Below are 6,764 nucleotides of genomic sequence, written 5' to 3'. Positions count from 1 at the left end.
TAATTCAGCTAGACGGCTCCCTCCACTCGACTCTATCCTGCCAAGGGGCAGAGGCAAGAAGGTGGGCGAGAGGGCAGGCACCCAGCAGCTCACGCACGTGCTGTAGAGGTGGGGAGCCTCGCTCGGGCTATGACTGGCACTTCTCACTCCCTTTCCCAAGCTCTGAGGTCTTGCTCAACTCCAGCTGAGTAACAAGGCTGGCAAGGTTACCTCACTTCTTGACAGCAGGCCCCAACCTTCCTGGCTCAAACCCACTTCCTGCCCCAGAGTCTCTCGTCAGACATGATTGATTCTCAGTCTTCCTGTTGACATCTGCTTTGTTCCAGCTGGCCCCGGGGGGCCCCCCACGTGCTGCTGTGAACCCCATCAGCTGAGGACCGGGGACCAGGTGCCTTGTGACTTCGGGGAGGTGGGGTGAGGGGAACGGGACGGGTGGTAGCCTGGGCCTAGCCCGAGAGAGAACGGAGTGGAGGCTTCTGGTGCCTGAGGACCCTTTCTGCCCATATGATGGCCAAAGACTGAAGTTAGTCTGTAAAGGTCACTGTGTCCCTAGTGGCAGGGGATGCGAGGAGTCTGCTCGGGTGCATTTTTCTGAAACCACAGTATCTTCCCTCATCTGGATTCTGATCATCTTTCCATTTCCTGGGTTTCCTGCTAGTATTTCTTCAGGGGCTGGGGAGCTCTTTGGGGCCAGACCAGTTTACCTGGAGCTGACAAGACACAGTCAGGGTGAGGCACTGGTGTCTCGCTGGACTGGACCAGGGAGGGGCTTGGGTTGCGATCTTGCCTACTTCTAAGTCGCTTAACTGCTTGGGGGCCACTTGCTTCCTTCAATATGTTTTCTTGTCCACAGATGGCAAAGAATCGTTACTTTATTTGAACTTGGGTAGAGATTGTAGGAAAATGGTTGTGAAAATGTTTCCTAGACTGTAAGGTTGTATTTTTTTAATGCTTGGGGCTATCTTTCTTTTCTTTTCTTTTTTCTTTCTTTCTTTTGGTTTTTTGAGACAGGGTTTCTCAGTGTAATTTTGGTGCCCGTCCTGGATTTTGCTCTGTAGACCAGGCTGGCCTGGAACTCACAGAGATCCACTTGGCTCTGCCTCCCGAGTGCTGGGATCAAAGGCGTGCGCCACCACTGCCGGGCTATTTTATTTTCTAAATGGAACTAGACATACTTTTTCATGATAATGTCATATTTGATACAAACCTGAACAATACAGTACAGAGACTCTGCAAATCTTTGTATAAATGTGCCCCTAAATATAAACTCTTTGACATATAAACTTAAAATTTTACCTATGTTCATGTGTATGTCTGTGGGTGGGTATGTGAACACAACTGTGGGTGTCCTTAGAGGCCAGACACTCAGATGCCCTGGAACTGGAGTTAAAAGGTGGTTGGTTGTAGGCCTCCATGTGCATGCTGGGAACCAAACCCAGTCTAGCAGCAAGTGCCTTCCAGCATTCAGCCATATCTCCACCCCCGCCCCTTGATACACAGTCTCAAGTCTATAAAGTCTTGGCTGGTCTAGAATTTGCTATGCAGACCGGGTTGGCCTCGAACCTGTCTGGATTTTCCTCCCCTGCCTTCTGAGTGCTAGCACCACCTCACCCACTTGCCACAACCTCACCTGGCTTCAACACTTTGTTTCCCGGACGGATTGTTACGTAGCGCTCAGGCCAACCAGACCCCACTATGTAGCTGAGAATGACCTTGAACTCTTGCTCTTCCTGTCTACACCCACCCAGAACTAGGATTACAGGCATGAGCCATCACACCCAATTGACATACAGGCTTTCAGTAAAATTTTTAATGTTCCAATTCTATTTACTGTCCTGGAACTTCTCTGCATTTAATGGCTTCTGAGTCATCTTATGTTGATTCACAAATACCTATGCTGTCTTTCCGAAGAGCTGCGTAGTATCCCTTATGTGGATGTACCATGGTTTGTTAAAGTAGACTCCTATCAGTGGGTATGATAGGCTTTCAGTTTGTGTCTGTGATAGTGAACAGTACTACAGAAAACACCTGTAAGCATACAATCTCCCAATACCAGTTCCAGTGTTTCCTTAGAATTAGTCCTTAGGAGACAGATTTTTGGGTAAAAGAAACATACATACATACACACACACACATATGTATATATACACACATCTGCATATGTATATATTCTTTATGTAACATATATGTATATTTACAGTTTTATTGATTTGTTCAGATTTCATTAAGAAAGGTCATGTTGGGGCTGGAGAGATGGCTCAATGGTTAAGAGCAGTGGCTGCTCTTGCAGAGGACCTGGGTTTGGTTCCCAGCACCCATATGGAGGTTCACAACCATCTATCTGTAGCTCTATTTCTAGGGAATATAATGTCCTTTTATGGCTTCTGTGGGCACCATGCATACAGGTGGTGAACACACATACAGGGCAAAACATCCATACACATAAAAAATTAGATTTGTCGGGCAGTTGGAGGTGCATGCCTTTAACCCCAGCATTCGGGAGGCAAGGGCAGGCAGATCTCTGGGAGTTCCAGGCCAGCCTGGTCTATAGAGTGAGTTCTAGGACAGGCTCCAAAGCTACACAGAGAAATTCTGTCTCAAAAAAAAAAAACCCAAAAAATTAAAGCTTAAAAAAATAAATGTCATATTATTGAATTTAAATTTATTTATTAAAGCAGAACAAATCTTACAATGAGAGATAAGACCTCCCTGTTCTCCCTCTCCATTTCCAACTTTTCTTTACTGGAGACAAATAGCTGGAATTGTTTTCTTTGTATTTCCAAATAAAGTGCCTATGTGACCTGTATGGTTCGATTGCTCTTTCTGTCCTCCCTCCTCCCCTCCCTCCTCCCCTCCCCCCTTCCTCCCCTCCCTCCCTCCTCTCCTCTCTCCTCCCTCCTCCCCTCCTCCCTTCCTCCCCTCCTCCCTTCCTCCCCTCTTCTTCCTTCCTTCCTTCTGTTCTTTCTTAGACATAGCTTCACTGTGTAGTCCTGGCTGGTCTGGAACTTGCTATGTAGACCAGGCTGGCCTCAAACTCACAGAGATCCCCCTGCCTCTGTGCTGGGATGAAAGGCGTGTGTCATCACATCTGGCCTATGTGGCTACTTTTTGTTTTGTTTTGTTGTTAATAAAAGGCAAAGATACAGCACTCATCTATCAGCTACCCTATTATCGTTCCCATCTTCCCAATACAATGATTTAGTTAATGTTTATCTTGATGCTGTCTACATCATGCTATGACTGTTGTTTCTGTTTTCTGAACTATGCGGATGGTGATGATGATGATAATGGTGATAATGTTTCTTTTCTTTGTTTTATATTTTGCTCCTGGGATTGATAGTTGCGTCAGGTTTCTTTCCTTTTATTTAGTTTTAGTAATTATTCTATTGTGTGTGTGTGTGGGGGGGGGGGGCTTTCTGGCCATTAGGCCTGTGTGTAGGGTGCTCCAATCTGGAAGAGGCTGTGTAGTTGGGAGACCCGTTAAAGAATTCCCTGAGGTTTAGCCGAAGAGGGAACCCCACCTTGAATGTGGGTAGCACCATCCCATAGGCTGGGGTTCCAGACTGAATAAAGGAAACAAATAAAGGGCAGGCTGAGTGCCAGCCTGCATCTTTCTCTGCTTCCTGACTGTGGCCACAGCTTCCTGAGCGTGGACCAGCCGCCTCACACCCCTGCTGCGATCCCTTCCCTGCCAGCATGGACGGTCTCCTCAAACTGTGAGGGCCAAGTAAATCCTTCTGCCAGCATTTTGAGGGGTTACCCAGGGCAGGGGCTGAGGCATCGTGGACTTGGAGGAGTCTTTTCTCCCCACACCCCCTTTCTCTTTGTGGTGAAGTGATTTAACTCTCCTGCTGGGTCTTCTGTTGGGTGGGACTGAGGCAAAGGCTTCGGTTTGCCTGTTACCTGGACTATCTACATCAGTGGTTCTCATCCTGTGGGTCACGACCCATTTGAGGGTCAAACGACCCTTTCGCAGGGGTCACCTAAGGCCATCAGAAAATGCAGATAATTACATTATGATTCATCACAGTAGCACAGTTACAGTCATGAAGTAGTAATGGAAATAATTTTATAGTTGGGGGTCACCGTAACCCGAGGAACTGTACTAAAGGGTTCAGGTAGTAGGAAGGTTGAGAACCACTGGTCTAAATGCTCTGTAAACACACTGCCTCCAATAAACCTTCCTAATTTTCCCATTCCACATGCTTTCTGAAGCAGCTAGAACCCCTGCCTCAGGAGCCTTCCTGAGTCCAGAGGCGTTGCTCCGTCTAGCTTTCAGCTTCCGACTGTTGCCGGCTTCCACTCCTTCACATACTTTCAGGCTTGCAAGATCACGTGTGGACATCTCTTTGGTTTTGGGGGGTGTTTTGTTTTGTTTTTGAGACAGGCTTTCTCTACGCAGCCCTGACTGTCCTGGAACTCCCTATGTAGACCAGGCTGTAGACCAGGCTGTCCTTGAACTCATAGAAGTTCTTCTTCTGTCTCTTGAATGCCGGGATTAAAGTTGTTCACTACCAGGTCCAGCAAAACCCAGAGTCTTGCTCACACTAGGCAAGCAGTATACCAATAAGCTCCAGCCAGCCGTATTTATTATCTGTTTATGAGACAGGGTCTTTATCTTAAGGCTTGGTTGGAACTCACTCTGTCGTGCAGGCTGACGTGAGTTTACAGTAGTCCTCTTGCCTCAGCCTCCCGAGTGCTGAGATTGTGGGGGTGAGTTCCGAGCCAGGCAGTGTTTATTTTGTTGCTAAGGACTGAGTTTAGGGTTTCATGCATGCATACATTCTACCACTGAGCTGGAGTCCTAGCCTCTGTTTATTCACTTTTTGTAATTTAAGCCATAAACGTAATGATGTAAATAGCAGTTATACTTGTTACTACAAGTAGAGTAGTGAAGGGCTTGTTAGGTGATTATTGACCGTTTATATTTCCTTTACGATCACCTAGTTACTTCTCCCCACTAAATTAGGGTAATTGTTAAATTGCATAGTCAGCTCTGTAAAGAGACTATAGTTGATCTCTTTTCTGTCTGCCTTTTCTTTCTTTCCTTCCTTATTTCTTTTCTCTTACTTCCCTTCCCTTCCCCCTCCCCTTTCTCCCCATGGGATTGCACCTAGAACCTTCCAGATGTCTGGACCTAGCAAGGTCTCCAGCACTGAGCTAGATTCCTTTTTTGTATGTTCAGACTCAGGGACCAGGCTTTGAAAATATCAACTTCCAGTGACACGTCTGAAGTGTTTGATGATTTTTCATCCCTTAGATTATGAAAGTAATACAGGTTCATTGCAGAAAACAGAAAAGAGAACCACAAATTAGAAAGTATAGCTGACCCAGAGCTTCCTGTATCCTTCTAGTCTTTTCTCTGTGTCGGTCTGTATTTATAAAAATAGATAGAGGTGGAGCCATTCACCGGCTAAATCACGTCATCACCCACAGTCTGAGACGTCATTTCCAGGGGTTGTACAGTATCCTACTTATGTAAATATGGTCACTCTAGCTGATTCCATATTGGTGATATTCACCTTCTTTTGGTTGTTTTTGTTTTTCAAGACAGGGTTTCTCCATGTGCAGCCTTGGCTGTCCTGGAACTCGCCCTGTAGACTAGGCTGGCCTTGAACTCACAGAGATCTGCCTGTCTCTGCCTCCTGAGTGCTGGAATTAAAGGCATGTGCCACCACCACCACCACCACCACCACCACCACCCAGCTGATACTCACCTTCTTTTTAAAAAGATTTTATTTTTAAAGTTTATTTTGTTTTATTTATTTATTTATTTTTTGAGATAGGGTTTCTCTATATAACAGTCCTAGTTGTCCTAGAACTCGATTTGTAGGTCAGGCTGGCCTTGAATTTACAGAGATCTACCTGCCTCTGCCTCCGGAGTGCTGGGATTAAAGACACACTTGCCACCACGACCAGCTTAAAGTTTATTTTCTTATTAAATATGTACATGTGTGGGTCTGAGCATGAGTGTGCCAGTGTCCCCAGAGGCCAGAAGAAGGTGCTGGATTCCCTGGAGCTAGAGTTACAGGCAGTTGTGAGCTGCTTGACTTGGGTTCTGAGAGCCGAGTTTGGGTCCTCTTCAAGAGCGGTGTGTTCTCCTAACTGCTGAGTCATCTCTTCTTCCCCCCAAACTGCAGTCTAGGCTAAGATTTTCATTAATAGGCATCTTTTCTCATGACCTCACCTAATCATGTTTCTGTGAAGTAGCTGCTTAATCTGTTTTTTTGTTTTTTGTTTTTTTTTTTTTGGAGGTAAAGTTCAAACCTTTTTTTTTTTTTTTTGGTTAAATTACTACTAATTCCAGGAGCTGGAAAGATGACTCAGCCGTTAAGAGCACTTGTTGCTCTGGCAGAGGACCTGGGTTTGACTCCCAGCACCTACAGGGTGGTTCACAAACACCCGTAATTCCAGTTTCAGGGGATCTGATGCCATTTTCTGACCTCCTCGGGCACCAAGCACATAGTGCATGAACTTACATGCAGTCAAAATCCTCACACATAAAATAAAGTGAATAAATCTAATAAAAATATTTTAAAACAATTATTATGTGTTCCAAACTAACGAATGTAGATGTGTGGAGATTTTGTAGCTCTTTCCAGGTTCTTTCCTGTGCCAGAGGGAAGCCTAGAGAAGGGCCAGTCTGGGAACCCCTTTGCTACCTCCACAGCCTCCCTTTAGCCTGGAAGCAATAAAGGGCAAAGCATCTGGGAATGAGTGGGGTATAGAGAGGAAAAAGAGTGACCAAGTAGGAAGCTAAAGAA

The 6,764-nt window shown here is 45.7% G+C and overlaps 1 protein-coding gene across 1 annotated transcript in view; it reads left to right on the top strand.

Moving 5' to 3' along the window:
- The first annotated feature begins 273 nt into the window (after positions 1-273).
- Ndel1 (nudE neurodevelopment protein 1 like 1) overlaps positions 274-6,764 on the top strand; it is a 51,018-nt gene continuing 44,527 nt past the window's right edge. Inside the window, exon 1 of the mRNA XM_042282239.2 lies at positions 274-388. The gene's annotated coding sequence lies outside the window, so the exon portion shown is untranslated. The remainder of the gene's footprint in view (positions 389-6,764) is intronic.

The sequence above is a fragment of the Peromyscus maniculatus genome, chromosome 8 (assembly GCF_049852395.1).
Source record: "Peromyscus maniculatus bairdii isolate BWxNUB_F1_BW_parent chromosome 8, HU_Pman_BW_mat_3.1, whole genome shotgun sequence".
NCBI classification, from domain to species: domain Eukaryota; kingdom Metazoa; phylum Chordata; class Mammalia; order Rodentia; family Cricetidae; genus Peromyscus; species Peromyscus maniculatus.
Note: the sequence above shows the minus strand (reverse complement) of the source record. Positions and strands in the feature narration are given on the sequence as shown.